Genomic DNA, 17337 nt, shown 5'->3' on the forward strand with positions numbered 1-17337 from the left:
GAGGGAGAGTCTTCAGCTGCAGGGACATCTCCTCACACGTGTAGAATTTGTGTTGAGACAAATCGATTTGTAAAAATTGATTTGCTCATCTCTGCTCCTAGATTCTGACATCATCCTTCATGAAGGGCTTCCTATGAATTTTTCCTTAGATACATTCATTTTAGCACTAAATGTGCACTCTGATCCCTAGACAAGGTTTTTCTAGGTCTTGAAGAATAATTTAAAGGACATTAATCTACCTAATACCTACAATTAGAAGATGAAGATTAGAAAATCCTCTATAAAAATATGAAAGATATCATTTGCAAATCTAAATGCATTATAACACAAATACAGAATGTTACTAAATAGAAATATACAATAAAATGTGTAGTTGTAATAAGACTAAAAAAGTTATTGATGATAGGGACTGACCTATATCATCTTCAGTGCTGCCCATAAATTGTCATTACTCACGTCAGTCCCTGTCTTCAGTAGGGTTCACAATCTAATTTCCATGCCTCATACACATATTAGGATCATTTTCATAGGAAGCAAATTAACCAGTGAAAGGAAATGCCATATCTGAAGGAATCACTCGCATGCATGTGGAAAGGATGCAAATTCTGTGCAGATGTTACCTGTGGTTGGAATAAAACCAAAGCCACCAGCAACTGAAGGCAAGAAAAATTTTGATATCTCTGACTTTTTAGTCTAACCAGACTATCTATTACTCTGTAATTCCTCTAGCGCTGTTCTATGGAAACAGTAGGCTTAAATGCTTGAAATAACTTCTTTATTAACTTCAACTTTTCTTTATATATAACACTGCCGCCTCCGCAGCAGATAGTCCATGTACAAAAAGTTATCACAAAATGACGGTATGGATATGATGGTGGTTGAACTGTTCAATCTTGTCATTCAACATAAAATGGTGGATATATTTCTCTCTTGAGTATCTGTACTCTCACTTTAAGTTATTTAAGCACTTTATGATCTCTCTGAGAGGTATATCCGAGGTCTAACTAATAGTTCACTTGCTCTACTTGGTTTGCAGTTTGCTCTATACAACTGCTTATGATCTGGTATGAGAAGTTCGCATTTGTATGCAATTTGTTATGATTGTATGGCTCAGTAGTTCGTTTGTATGGTTGCAATTGTGAACTTTGTAGTTTGCAATTGAATTTGTAGTTTGCAATTGGTGGAACTGTAAGTAAATACACATATAACTGGTTCAGTATACAGTTCTAATCACTATATTAACAGTAGGAACATTATATAACAGTTTTAACCTATTTAACCTAACTTATTTTGGCCTCTCTGCTTCCATAAAACACAGCTCTTAGTGGAGTTAATGTCTGTTCATCTTCTCTCTCTGGTGAATAATAATTTCTAGCAGCTCCTGCTAGGGGAATTCCCAGACAGGCTGTGTGTGAGGCTGGCTGTTATTGGTCAAAACTTTTGCTGTGTGTGAAACTGGCTGTGATTGGTCAAGACTCCTGCTCAGCAACAACAGTTTAACTCTATGCTTTCTGTTGTTTCTGCTGTGTCATTGAGCTTACCTTACATTATATAATGAATCTTAAAGGCATATTATATTTTCTGCTTCTGTGAACACAATATATATAACAGTTATATGACATCCAAACATGAAGTCACTGTAAATTACTCTGCTTTTGTCTTTAACACAGAAACATAGGAACTGTATTAAGGTTATTGGCAGGTCTAGCTGTATAGCAAAGTCTAGAACTCCTTCCCATAAATCTAAAAAATACCTTTTAATGATCAATTTAAAATCATTCACTCAGATCAAGCTCAGACCCCATGGGTCAAGACAACATATATACAAAATTAAATACTTCTCATCTCAGATCCACAGATCGTTTTAGCATACTTCCAGGGTTACTCACGGTTTGATGATATAGCCCAGTGTTAGTTGTTTGACGTTTGTAGGGGACTTGTATCCCAAATGGGCAAAGGGTGAGGAAAAAGCGTGATGAAGATATCATTGATGAATGTTCCAGGGCAACATAACATAAGGGTCAGAGATTAAATGGTTGATTATCCCTGTTTCTCCCTATGTGTCCCTTACTACGCCTCAGCCCAAGGACATTTACATATGGACGATGCCATCAAGATTTTGATATCTCATCTTGGATCTATTTTGATCCGATATTAAAAAGTATGACACTAATTTCAAATATGCAGACCTAATTTGACAGAAAATAGAGGGAGGGGGAATTGGAGACGACTCCAGAGGGAGGGGGGGGGGAGGAAGAAGGAAAGTTCCTTATTACTAGAGGGAAGATCATATGCCAAGGATGTATAGGAATCAGGAGGATAGGAGATGTTTATTCATTAAAGAAAACAACCAAACGATAGTTGTTCGTTTAGGCCATCAGGACTGGATGTCTTTAGTCTGTAAATCCATTGACATTCTTTTTGTAGTATCCTCCTGTCCCAATCACCCTTACGCGGTGAAGGTGGGATAACCTCTATGATCTAAAACTTTATGGAATTGGCATTCCCCTCATGGAACTCATGAATATGGTTGGCCACCGGATGTTCACCAACCCTCCCTCTCAGTTCCCTCTTCGTCTTCGACTTCTCTATACTCTATATGCTGCTGAGGCAGTTTGTGTGTTGATGAATTTAAGGTCTAGCTGTATAAACATATAAGCTATGTTAGCAACCTAGGACAGGTCTTATCATTTAATTGTCTATGCAGTAGATTTGGTGCTAAATGTCAGAAAAATTATAAAAATGTATTTAACTTAAATTAATCAGCACATAATTTTAGATATGGTGTTAAAAGATAGGATTTTCTGAGTAAAAGGGTTTTTCCGGAATTTAAAGGCTATGTAAAGGCTTTTTCTTTTCAGGTTGCATTTTATTAATTTTGGGCTATAAAACATATATTTTTTTCAGTTTTATGTCTTTTAGTCTCTATTATTTTTTTTTTTAGCCATTTCTAAGATACAAGGGTTTTCTGGGATTTTCTGTTTTCTTTGAATCCTGTCAGCTGACGGCTCATGTAGAGCTCTTATCTCTTATCTCTGATCTCTTGTCCTCAAAAACACTTATTTAAGCCATATTCCTATCAGTTTGATAAGAATTGAGCTATAATGCTACAATGATAACCTTAGAATAGCTCATCAATATCTGATCAATGGGGGCTGATTCCCAGCATCAGCTGTTGGAAGAGGCCTTGTCCCATCCATTGGTCACATGGCCTTTGTTCTGCTCAGTCCCATTCAAGTGAAGGCAACTGAGCAGCAATACCAAGCACAGCCAAAGTATTGCAGCCCCTTCAAATAGCTGACCGTTGGGTTTCAGGAGTCAGATCCTCTCCGAACAGACACTGATGACCTATAGGATAGGTTATCAGTGTTTATTTAGCAGAAAACCCCTTTAAAGCCATAAAATTAAACTATGAAGGGACTAAAAAGAGTTACAGCAAATGCAAAATGTATAATATTATTTTCATATGTATCACTAAGGCCTCATGCACACAACCGTTGTTTTGGTCCACTTCCGAGCCGCAGTTTTTTACGGCTTGGATGCGGATCTATTCACTTCAATGGAGCTGCAAAACATGCGGACAGCACTCTGTGTACTGTCCGCTTCCGTTGCTCCGTTCTATGGTCCAAAAAATATATAACCTGTCCTATTCTTGTCTGTTTTGCGGACAAGAATAAGCAGTTATATCAATGGCTGTCCGTGCCGTTCCGCAAATTGCGGAAAGCACACGGACGCCATCCGTGTTTTGCGGATCTGCAATTTGCGGACCGCAAAGCACACAACAGTCGTGTGCATGTAGCCTAACACTGAGAATAAAAATTTACAGTACCTGCAGTTTGAGAGTCCTGTATTTGTGGCCACAAATCCTCCATAGCTACAACCGAAAAGGCATGTGAGGTCTAGACAAAGATTGCATAAGGTCTTAGAAGTTAATGTCTGGCATCAATTCCTTGCTGTGCAACGTCTTCTAATCATCCCTACTGTCTTTGCTGCATCAGCTCCACAGAATGAGACCTATTAAAAGACCACTGCCAGACATTATACATTTGGTGCCTGTAAAAATGTTTATAACAACCACAGACAACAACTAACACTTAAATTACATAAGGATTGAGTATCGGGTTCTTCAATTCCCCCGAGTTTACGAGGCTAAGTCAATTCCGCAGTAAGTTTTATACTGGCAGCTCAAACAGATTGATGTCTGTGGGGGCCCTTAGCTTTATTTGGCACCCAAACACATAAATTCAAGTTAGATGTTTTTCCTGAGGAAGAGGTTATGATGTCGGCTTTTTACTGGCAATGACACCTGGACAAGACTTATAGTTTATCTTTTTATTGCAGAACTTTAAAAGAGTTTAAAAAAAATAAGAAAAATACTCAAGAGATAAAGAAAGACCTTGATGTAAGAATCCTCATTTGCAACTTCTTATTGATGTATAAAGATACAAAATTTGTAGACCTACAGATTGAAACCTAAATATTTGGAAGAGATTGTGTTATCCCATCTCCTGATGTCACATTGATGTTGTCTCATGGGGTCCCCAAACTGCTACAGCCATACTTGTGTCTGAAGTGTCATGAAGGAAATACTGCAGTCTGTGATGATTTTAAACAATGGTTCTTCTGGGTCAATTTTTCTTTAGATCTTGCAGAACCACCATTTTGTAAGTTATGGAAGAAAGTTACCAGGAATACACAATTGCCTTCATTTGCCGTCACTTCCAGAGATATGGGCAGTAGTGTTGGGCGAGCATGCTCGGCCGAACACTACTTCGGCTCGAGCATCGCGATGCTCTGCAGTCCGCGGTGTTTAGCCGAATACCGCATGTGTTTGAGCGCGATCCTTGAGTCTCCTCCCCACACGTTTGTTGGCTGCTACGCAGCCAATAAATGTGCAAGTAAGTACTGCCATTCACTGTAATGCCGTAGCTATGTTGGCTGCTGGCATTACAGTGATTGGCTGGCCGGAATGCATCATCGGCTCAGTATTAGTCAGGGAGAGCTGTAGAGCAGAAGGGAGAGATAGTGTAGGGATTGAAATAGCTACATTTTAGTTTTTATACTCCTTAAGTTCTTTTAAGGACTATTGTGTGTGGCAGCAATATATATTTTTAGCGCAACCTGCGCTAAATTGCTAAAACTTGTTAGTGACCCAAAAGTCCTTTTAAGGACCATAGCTGTATCTGGCAGCAATATATATTTTTAGCGCAACCTGTGCTAAATAGCTTGCAATTGTTTGGCCGCTGCAGACAGCGACATTATCTGCGCTACATCTCCTGTCTAAAGTGTGAGCAGCCTAAAAATATCCATGACTTCCAGTGTACTTTTTCCGTAAATGGTGTTCGCTGCGGACCTGCGCTACATCTCCTGTATAACGTTAGCGCATCCGAAATATCAGTGACATTCAGTGTAATTTTTTTTTGCGGCCGGTGACAGCGACATTATCTGCGCTGCATCTCCTGTGTAACGTGTGCGCAGCCTAAAAATATCTGTGACATCCAGTGTACTTTTTCTGTAGACGGTGTCCGCTGCCGACAGTTACATTACCTGCGCTACATCTCATGTATAATATTTGCGTATCCGAAATATCAGTGACATTCAGTCTAATCTTTTTGCTGCTGGTGGCAGCGACATTACCTGCGCTATACCTCCTGTATAACGTCTGCGCATCCTAAATATCAGTGACATTCATTCAGTGTAATTTTTTATTAGCCGCTAGTGACAGCAACATTGCTTGCGCTATACCTCCTGTTTAACGTGTGCGCATCCTAAATATCAGTGACATTAATTCAGTGTAATTTTTTATTAGGCGGTGGTGACAGCGACATTACTTGCGCTATGCCTCCTGTTTAACGTGTGCGCATGTAACGTGTGCGCATGTCAATATCTGTGACATTCTTTGTACTTTATTTGCGCATACACTTACAAAACCTGCAGTACTGTACGTGTGACATACTTGCAAGCATATACAGTACAGACCAAAAGTTTGGACACACCTTCTCATTCAAAGAGTTTTCTTTATTTTCATGACTATGAAGGCATCAAAACTATGAATTAACACGTGTGGAATTATATACATAACAAACAAGTGTGAAACAACTGAAAATATGTCATATTCTAGGTTCTTCAAAGTAGCCACCTTTTGCTTTGATTACTGCTTTGCACACTCTTGGCATTCTCTTGATGAGCTTCAAGAGGTAGTCCCCTGAAATGGTCTTCCAACAGTCTTGAAGGAGTTCCCAGAGATGCTTAGCACTTGTTGGCCCTTTTGCCTTCACTCTGCGGTCCAGCTCACCCCAAACCATCTCGATTGGGTTCAGGTCCGGTGACTGTGGAGGCCAGGTCATCTGGCGCAGCACCCCATCACTCTCCTTCATGGTCAAATAGCCCTTACTTTCAAAGTTTTCCCAATTTTTCGGCTGACTAACTGACCTTAATTTCTTAAAGTAATGATGGCCACTCGTTTTTCTTTACTTAGCTGCTTTTTTCTTGCCATAATACCAATTCTAACAGTCTATTCAGTTGGACTATCAGCTGTGTATCCACCTGACTTCTCCTCAACGCAACTGATGGTGCCAACCCCATTTATAAGGCAAGAAATCCCACTTATTAAACCTGACAGGGCAGACCTGTGAAGTGAAAACCATTTCAGGGGACTACCTCTTGAAGCTCATCAAGAGAATGCCAAGAGTGTGGAAGCAGTAATCAAAACAAAAGGTGGCTACTTTGAAGAACCTAGAATATGACATATTTTCAGTTGTTTCACACTTGTTTGTTATGTATATAATTCCACATGTGTTAATTCATAGTTTTGATGCCTTCAGTGTGAATCTACAAAATAAAGAAAACTCTTTGAATGAGAAGGTGTGTCCAAACTTTTGGTCTGTACTGTATACCATTTATTATGCGCAAGGCGAGCAGTAAGGGACGGAGAAGTGGCTTTCCTGCTGATGGTGCACGCAGAGGCCGTGGCCCTGGGCGCGGTATAACTGTGCCTGCTGCCAGAGCACAAGAAACACACTCATCCACGATACCTAGCTTCATGTTCCAGTTTGCAGGGCGGCGCAGGACACCACTCTTGAAGTCAGACCAGTGCGACCAGGTGGTCGGTTGAAATGCAGCAGATACAGTAATGCTTCCAGTCAGTTAAGCACCACCCTATCTTCCACAAAGTCCAGTCTCAGTAACCAAGAGTCTGGTCAACAGAATCCTCAACCTGATACTCCTCCCACCCACCATGGAGAGTCCTGGAAAACAAGTGATCCCACACTCGGATATTCCGAGGACCTCTTTTCATCGCCATTCCTTATTTTGGGCCTCTCTCCATGCCCGCTTGAAGAGGGACATGAGAAGATCTTGTGGCCTGATTCTCAAACTCTGGAGCATCCACAGTCAGAAGAAGATGACGGTGGGGAACGGCAATTAGTGTTTCACAAGGTGGATGATGATGATGAGACACAGTTGCCAATAAGTCAACCACAATTAGTGTCTCAAGAGGTTCATGATGAGGAGGAAACACAGTTGTCAATAACTGAAGTTGTTGTTAGGAGGAAGTGGAGGAGGAGGTGCTGGACGATGAAGTCACTGACCCAACCTGGGAAGGTGGCAAGCCGAGCGAGGACAGCAGTACAGAGGGGAAGGGATCCGCAGCACCGCAACAGGCTGGAAGAGGCAGTGGGGTGGCAAAAGGGAGAAGGCGGGCCACACCAAAAAGGCCCACAACTGTTCCCCGGTAGCATACCCTTGAGGCAATCTCCCTTGCCAAGGGGTAGGTGTTCCGCAGTTTGGCGCTTTTTAGAGGAAAGTGCAAACGATAAAAGAATTGTCATTTGCAACCTGTGCCGTACCAAAATGAGCAGGGGCGTGAACACTAGCAACCTCCAGCATGATCCGCCACGTGGCATCAAATCACCCTAATAGGTGGGCTGAACGCCTGGGTCCACAACCAGTGTCTGCGGGTCACACCACTGCCTCATCTTCCCCTGTGTTACGTGCTGGCCAATCCCCTGTCCAAGACGCAGGCCTGGATGCCTCCCGCCATGCAGCTGGACCTTCGCAAGCACCATCAGCTAGCACATCAACTTCTCTGTCCCAGCGCAGCATACAGATGTCTATAAGCCATGCCTGAAAGTGCAAATACCCAGACACAGACCATAGCACTAAATGCGCACCTTTCCAAATTGATGGCCCTGGAAATGTTACCATTTAGGTTTGTGGACACTGAGGCTTTCCGCAGCCTGATGGAGGCGGATGTCCCGCAGCACTCTGTACCCAACCGCCAATATTTTTCATGGTGTGCAGTCCCAGCCTTACACCAGAATGTGTCCTGTAACATCACCCGTGCCCTGACCAACGCAGTTATTGGAAAGTTCCACCTAACGACTGACACATGGACAAGTGCTTTTGGACAAGGACTCTACATTTCCCTGACGGCACACTGGGTGAACATTGTGGAGGCCGGGAGCGAGTGCTACCAAGGCCTAGGATCGTGGGCCCTACTTCCATCAGGGTTTCCGCCACCACCTACGTTAGTGGCTGCAACCTCCCCTTCTCTTCCTCCTCCTCCTCCTCCACTTCCACCTCTGAATTATCATCTTGTAGCATCAGTGAGACAACAGTCAGTAGCTGGAAGCAATGTAGCACTGCAGTGGGGAAGCGGCAGCAAGTTATGCTTAAACTGATCTGCTTAGATGACAAACAGCATACCGTCACAGAGATGTGGCAGGGGATAAGGGACCAGACTGAGCTGTGGCTCTTGCCACTCAACCTACAACCAGGCATGGTTGTGTCTGATAATGGGCGTAACTTGGTGGCGGCTTTGGAGCTCGGCAAGCTCACACACATACCATGTCTAACCTGTTCAACCTAGTGGTTCAGCGGTTTCTCAAAACCTACCCCAATTTGCCTGAGCTACTGTTGAAGGTGTGCCACTTGTGTGCCCATTTCCACAAGTCATCGACAGCTTCTGCCGATCTGGCAATGCTGCAGCAGCGCTTGCAATTGCTAGCTCACCGACTGTTATGCGACGTGAGCACACGCTGGAACTCCACGTTACACATGTTGGCCAGGCTTTGTGAGCAGCAGAGGGCAGAGGTGAAATACCAGCTGCAACATGGTTGTCGCCTTTCCAGTCAGCTTCCGCTCTTCACAAGCGACGAGTGGGCATTGATGTCTGACCTCTGTGAGTTTTTAAGAAACTTTGAGGAATCAACACAGATGGTGAGCGGCGATAACGCTATTATCAGCGTAACCATCCAACTTCTGTGTCTACTCAAATGCTCACTGCTCACAATTAAGGCGGACGCTTTACATGTGGAAGAGGTGGAAATGAGGGAAGAAAGTACACAGGGTGATAGCCAGACCACCCTTAGTTTGTCTTCTCAGCACGAATTTGATGATGAGGAGGAGGAGAAGCAGGAGACGGTTGCCTCCGCTACAGAGGGTAGTACCTATGGAAGTTTTATTTCATCTGTTCAGCATGGATGAGTAGAAGAGAAGGAAGAAAATGAGGAGATTGAGAGTCATCCTCCTGATGAGGACAGCAAAGTCTTGTCTGTTGGGACTCTGGCACATATGGCTGACTTTATGTTAGGCTGCCTTTCGAGTGACCCTCGTGTTGTACGCATTTTGGCCAACACCGATTACTGGTTGTTCACCCTTCTTGACCCCCGCTACAAAGAGAACTTTTCATCTCTCATTCCTGTGGTGGAGAGGACGATCAAAATGGTGCAATTCCAGAAGGCCCTTGTGGAAAAATTGCTCCAAAACTTTCCAGCTGACAACGCTGGATGCAGAGTACATAGTACCTTGGCCAACCGAGGAGGGGAGGGGAACACACAGCAGTTCCAACAGAGGAAGGGCAACACTCTTCAAGGCCTGGGACAGTTTTATGATACCCCGCCAGCACCCTCAACCTGATGCGCGGCCTAGTTTCTCAAGGAAGGAAAAATTTTGTAAGATGGTGAAGGAGTACGTAGCAGACCGTGTCAGCGTCCTCAATGATCCCTGTGTGCGTTACAACTATTGGGTGTCCAAGCTGGACACGTGGCACGAATTGGAGGTGCTGGCCTGCCCCGCTGCCAGCGTTTTGTCACAGCGTGTATTTAGTGCTGCTGGGGGCATAATAACTGATAAGCGCATCTGCCTGTCAACTGAAAATGCTGACCGGTTGACTCATAAAAATGAACAAGGCTTGAATTGCCCCTTACTTCTCTACTCCACTAGAGGAAAGTGGCTGAACATAAAGACACTCTAAATGTGTATTTTATGGTGTTTTGAATACATTGTATTCCCATGCACCTCTTCCACCACTAAAAAGGGTATATGGGTGTGCATGAGTGCGTGCACACACAGCTGATGCGCGCACCTCCCTCTCGGCTAACCAGCTCCCAGCCCATGTGAAGCATCACTTCATCCGCCGCCTTGCTGCTCTGCTGCCCTCTGACCTGACCTGGCGATCCGAGTTCAGCTGCTCGGCTCTGCCGTGAGTGAGCTGCCGCCCTGCCCGATTTTTTCACTTGGAGGGTGAGAAGGAGCCGAGAACAGACACAGATAGAGGAGCTGACATGAGAGAGGAAATGTGGTCGTGAGAGGAGAAGGATCGCCACGTACCTTGAGATTACCTGGGCTTCACCGCCCCCTCCCCCTGAAACCGAGCCGGAGCTGAGGTGAGACGTATGGGTTCCGTTGTTGGATTTGAACAGTGGCTGTCAGATACGTTGAAGCACCGAGGTGAGGCAAGCGGATTTAAAGGGGGTGCTGGGAGGAACTGGGGTGGCCAAGCCGATCCTAAACGCTGTCTCCTGGGATTCGGTTAGTGTTCTTTCCCCCTTATGATAGTCTACACCCTGAAAATAAGTCTGGATTGAGGTATCGGAGGGGGAGGGTTGTGGCCCTGGACGGAACACCCGTTTGGCAGCTCTGACTCGGTAAAGATGGAGAAAGAGAGGTATTGACCCCGAACTTGGAGGGTTCGACGGGAGATTAGCCTCGGGGAGCCAGTGTGGAGTGGTGAGCTGTGAAGCCCAATCCATGGCTGGTGTGGAGGCAAACATTCCGGGGAACGGAGGATAATGCCCCTTTAGAATCTTTCTAGAATTTGTGCAATACGCACACAAAAATCTGTGGAGGTTGCCCCCCCCCCCCCCCCCCCCCCCCCCTCCCACCCCCGAGGGCAAAATTGTTTGTGATACAGAAGCTTTAAGAAGATCTTAGGACTGCAAGTTTTTGGACCTTTCCCCTTTTCTACCCCCCCCTTTTTTTATTTGAAAGGGGTAATACCTTTCCCTTTTCCCTATTAACATCACTAACAGCATTTGGGACTAAGTTGAACCCATAACTTGTACTGTTTATCATGTGGTATAATGAGGTTAAGGCCCGGTCAATATTGCTGTGGAGTGTGTGATTGAGGAGTTGTACGGGAAGAATCACTGCATGAATCAATTACAATTACTAGTTTTCGGGCTCAATTTGAATACTTATAACCGCAGTGGTTTGACCAATTTGCGAGTAGAGCCGCTGTCTGGTGATTATTCTGGTTGCGCCCGAGTTGAGGAACTCTAATTGAAAGTTTTATTGCATGAAGCTTATATAACGTGCCCTGAATGAATTATTACTGTATGAATGGATAACTCACAGACAAACTAAATTATAAATACAACCTTATCAAAGTGTAGATGGCAAACAGCAGGTGAAAATTTGAGGGTTATATAATCGATAGTTAACTAAGGAAGGGGAAAAAAGGGGGGAATCAAAAAACATTAAAAAAAAAGAAAAAGAGGGGGAAAAAAGGAAAGAAAAAGAGGGAAAAGAAAAAAAGAAAGGGAGGGGAAGGAAGGAAGGAAGGGAGAGGAAAAGGAAAGAAAGGAGGGAAAAAAAGAAAAAGAGGGAAGGAAGAAAGGGAAAAAGAGAGGGAAAAAAATATATACATTTATATATACATAATAAAGGGGCACAAGATGTTGAACAGGTGAAGTATGGACGACGGGGGATCTCAGATCACAACTCAATTATTATAAATATAAAAACAAAGAAAAAAATAAATAGAGGGATGAACATAACTATAGGTTGGATTAATATAATCGGCGTTCACGATAAGATATTGAAAGAGATTGGGGAATGTTTTGAGATAAATGAGGGTTCTGCGGAGAATAATATGGTATGGGAAGCCGCAAAGGCCTTTATAAGAGGGATTATTACTAAACACACTGTAACATATAGGAAGGAAATTAGGAAAAAAATTACTGATTTAGAAACTGAGGTGGAAAGTTCTGAAAATAAATATATTGATAGCCCTATAGCACAAAACTATAAGGAAATGGACAGATAAAGCGGCCAAATTGGAAAATGATCTCCTCCTGTTAGCTGAACTACAAAAAGAAAACAATGTAAGGGATAACTACCGTATATCTATGCACATATACCTGGCAAAAAACTGTCTGCCCTGGTGGCAACTAAGACTAAAAATAATAAATACATTCATTGCCTGATAGATAAATTTGACCATAAAACCTATGAACAAATGGCGAAGCTGTAGCTCGTTAGGGAATACTTTGAAGATATACACAGTAGCAAAGTAAATAAGAGCGCAGTGGAACTACAACAGTTCCTAGAGAAAATCTGAATTATTAAATTAACTACTGATCAGAGAGAATCCCTAGAAGCCCCCTTAGACTCGGCTGAAGTAGAGACAATATTGTCCAAGATAACCAAGAATAAGACCCTAGGTACCGACGGTATACCATTTGAAGTTTATGCCCAATATAAAGAAGTATTAAATGCGAAACTGCTCACAATGTGGACTGTTTCAAGGGAACTGGGAAAACTCCCTGATTCTGCTAGAGAAGCTTTAATAACTTTAATATTAAAACCAGGGAAAGACCCGGAGATTCCGGACTCATGTCGCCCCATTTCATTGATCAACACCGATAATAAAATATTGGCACGGATCCTGGCAAATAGACTTGGGAGAGTGGCGCCTAGGATCATTCATGAGGATCAGTCGGGGTTTATGCCAGGTAGAACCGCAAGTGACAACATAATTAGATACTTTATGGGCACCCAGTTAGAACCTATAAACTGTGGAGAGCATATGATTGTAACCATAGATGCTTCAAAAGCTTTTGATATGATAGAATGGTCTTTTTTATTTGCAACATTGAAGAGAATGGGATTTGGAGATTACTTTGTATCTTGGGTTAAGCTATAGTATACTGAAGTTTCTGCAAGGTTAATATTGAATGGCGAATATTCAGAGAAAACACATATTGCTAGGGGGGTTAGGCAGGGTTGCCCCCTATCCCCCTTTATTATTTGCCATAGCTATGGAACCTTTAGCGGATATGATCAGACAGGATAAAGAAATGGAAGGATTTAGGTTTGGGGCATATGAGGAAAAAATCTCATTGCATGCAGATGATATTATGGTGTTTGTGGGATCTTATGGATCACTAGTGAAGATTTTTCAGGTATTTGAAGAATATAGTAAATACACTGGACTGAATATAAACTGGTCTAAGTCCCGATTGATCCTCTGAATGGGCTTGTACCGGGGCTACTTGAAATTAAAGCAAGGCAAGAACCGGTTAAATATCTGGGTATTGAGATAACATCTAACCCCAGGGATTATATATAGTTGAATGAACTTCCTAAAATACATGAGATGCGGAAAAAAATACAGGTCTGGAAAATAAATTCATATCTCAATGGCAGGTCGTATCTCACTGGTGAAAATGTGTATTTTGCCCTCTTTAAATTATTTGCTATGGAACGTGCCAATAATAATTTCTAAAATAATTTTTTAGATAATAGCTACCCTAATAACAGATCTGGTATGGCGTGGTAAAAAAACGAGAATAAGAGCACAGATACTGTGCATTCAGGAGAAAGAGGGTGGCTTATCAGTTCCGGATTTGGAGTTGTACTTTATTTCCGGACAGATTAGGAATATGATAACTTGGAGTTATTCAAAGAAATACTAAAGTTTGGTAGCCGAGTTTAAGAAAGGTTTGGAAAACTGTAATATCTTCCAATTAATAGAAGCAGACATTTTGTTACAAAAACAAGTTAATAAAATACCCTTATTGGACACGTGGACTAAATCTTGGAACAGGGTAAAAGAACTTTGGTCACACAAGGGAATACACTCAGACACCCTGTTATGGGACAATACCCATCTAACGGAACTAAAACTAATTGAGCAAAATGTCTGGAGGAAATATGGAATTCATAAACTGGGCCAGATATGGAGAGAGGGAGATATAATTACTTATCAAGAACTAAAAAAGGAGTACGTAAAAGACAATAAAGATCAGAGTTTTTTTTGCCTACAAATGAAACAAGCACTGCGGGCGGAGATAGGGAAAGGAACGCAAATCGGCCCTCTTCCATCAAACCTAGCTAATATCGCAAATTTAACAGCAGGGAGGAAACTGATTTCCAAAATATATGGATGCCTGATACATCGGAAGACAAAAAATAAAGCCATTATTACTTTAAACTATAAATGGCAACATGTTTTAAATACGCAAGGGGAAGAATTTTTGTAAAAGGCTATACAGTCGAAAAATAGGGTGTCCAATAGCTTCTCCCATAGAATCACTCAGTTTAACATATTATATCGCCTGTATTATTCCCCTAAGATGTTAATGAAATGTTATAAAACTAAAAAATTTAGCTTCAGAAAATGCGGGCAAGTAGGGGTAGATGACATTCATATTCTTTGGATTTGTAAAAAGATTTAGAAATTCTGGAAAATAGTGTGTGGAAAAATAGAGGAATACCATTAGGTTAAAGTTCCCCTTCTCTTAGAGATCTGTATTTTGGGCATAATTGACAAAATAGAGCACCCGAGCATCCCAAGGTGTTCTACTCGAGCACCCGAGCACTTTGGTGCTCGACCAACACTAATGGACAGTTTGAATAGCTATACATTGTGAGAGCTTTAACAAACATCTCCCCATAGCTTAGCTTCCTTGACCATTTTGAATGTTCCAAAAAGAGAGACTGTATTTATATTTTCCTTTACTATATTTTTTTGTGAAACTAGCCCACATACATTTTAAGCACTTAGGTATCCATACCAGCCAACCAGTACTTGGCACCCAAATACAGAAGAAAGCAGGGGTATAGCTATAGGGAATACAGGGGAAGCGGTTGCTTTGGGGCCCGAAATCAGAAGGGACCCCTCCGGGGGGAGGACTAAAACACTTTATTGTCGTAAATTAATGAGTAAACAAGCCTCGTGTTTACAGGAAGTTAGGAACTCATGGATAAAGGATGTCTGGGAAATGTCTCTCGATGTTTGGGAATGGGTTCTACAACAAATTAAGTATCTATCCATTAGTCCTGTACATCGTGTATCCCATAGAGTGTACCGTACCCAGGATTTATTACATGTTTTTTGGAGCCGCTCAAAGCTATTAGTCTTTTGGTCTGCGGTGATGAATGAACTCAGAAGAGTTTATCAGGTCTCTATACCACAGAATACCTTAACATGTGTGTTGCGATATGTGGACAACCTACCCCTGCGGGATGGTGATAAAATTGGCAATAACAAAGGTATTATACTAGACTAGAACTAATAGCATCTCTGTGGATAGATCCGGACGCTCCTACTCTTAGCGCCCTCCTGAAGAAAAAGGAATTTTATTAAAAAGTTAACACAAAAAAGAAACATTGGCCAATGGCACACATGGATAGACTATTATGAATTGTCTGCCCTTAGAATCGGAAGCACACAATCTTAGTGTATTAGGAATGACTGAAAACGGCTGAGGCCTAACTAAGGGCCAAAGTCTGATGGATAGTATAATAGGGACCATTGAGAAATCCATGATCTATTTCTTGTTTTTTTTCTTTTTCTCTATTGCTGGTTGCTACACAGGTGGATGGGGAGGGGGTTGGTGAGGATATCAAAGTTAAATATCGTACTTTTAATATCCTTCTGAGCTCTGGAATACCATGTTTTGGCATAGGGTTGTTATTGTCACTTTTGTATGCTATAAAAACTCAATGAAATCTGATCTGATTGAAAACAATTTATTGTCAGCATCCCTCAACAGTATTATACAATGAGTTTATATACAGTGACACTGTAGGAAACGGACAGAGCGGCTGCAGGGCCTCGTCTGAGAGAGTGATGTTGACTAGCCACAGGAGTGGGGGTTGCAAAGGGGTTGGGAAGAAGTTCCTGGGGGTGGGGGACCTCATTCAAAAACTTGCTCTGGGGCCCAGTCATTTCTAGTTACGCCACTGGGAGAAATCTGCTTGGGCCACTCTGCTTGGAAAAGACTCATTGTAGTCGGAACGTCGCATTTTTGGTGAATAAATCAGGAATTGAATTTAAGACATTGAGTGCTGCAGTATTTCCTACATACCGGTACTTTCAGCCACTGGGAGAAAGCCATAAAACAGACCTGTATAACATTCTGGAAACTGGTTAAACCTCCACCCAGAGGAGGTGACTGGGATAGGAATCTTCTCCAGCGTGAATCACGCTGGATATTCTTTTTAAAAACATCTGCCCCTCTAGTTCTTAATGAGAGACTTGTAATGGCTGCTTTATTTAAGCATACAGTTGCCATCTCAATTCTCTCAATGTGATTAATTGGGAATTCTTCATAATCTGGGTTTACTATCTGGGTCTTTTGTCTCCAGTATTATTATGCGTCATTTAATTGTCTCAGATTTCCCTCTGGGCTCCCTTTGTCTCTAATCCTGCAACAAATGCCAGAATTATTATTATTCTGTGGCTTGTATCCACAGCGCTATTATGGATGCGCTAGACCCATGCGCTCTGTGTGGTTTCCTGTTTACCTGTCTCCAGGCACCCACCTGCACCGCCTCTCCCTATCGTTACTGGCCACCCTTCCCACGTGACCACGACGCAGGTGTCTGACGTCGGGAGATGAGGTGTTTTATCGCGGCTGGTAGATCATTGAGTTGTTTATTCCCCCAACCATAGGGGATCTGCCATATAGAGGATTATCATACCCTCTTAACCGACCAGCATCGGATTACCATCTCCTTTGCAGATTTGCGTCCCAGCACCCAGGGGTGGCAAATACAAGTTTATTTATTTATCTTTTGATCCAGTTACTACCGCAGGGTGTATACCTGCGGCTTTTTGTTTTCCTTTTTTCCTTGTTGCAATTTTCCCCTGAAGAGTCGACACGGACAGAAACGTGCCACGTCGGGAGGTCACTAGAATTTACTAACTGGCTACTCTCTTTAGATTTAGGGATCAGGTCCGAAGTAGGGACAGGTAGCCGGACGGGGTCGCCCCTATCGGGGCGGGTGCTCTGTATAGACAGGCAGAAGGAAACCAGCCCCCCCCCC

Source organism: Bufo bufo, chromosome 2 (genome assembly GCF_905171765.1).
Source record: "Bufo bufo chromosome 2, aBufBuf1.1, whole genome shotgun sequence".
Lineage (NCBI taxonomy): Eukaryota > Metazoa > Chordata > Amphibia > Anura > Bufonidae > Bufo > Bufo bufo.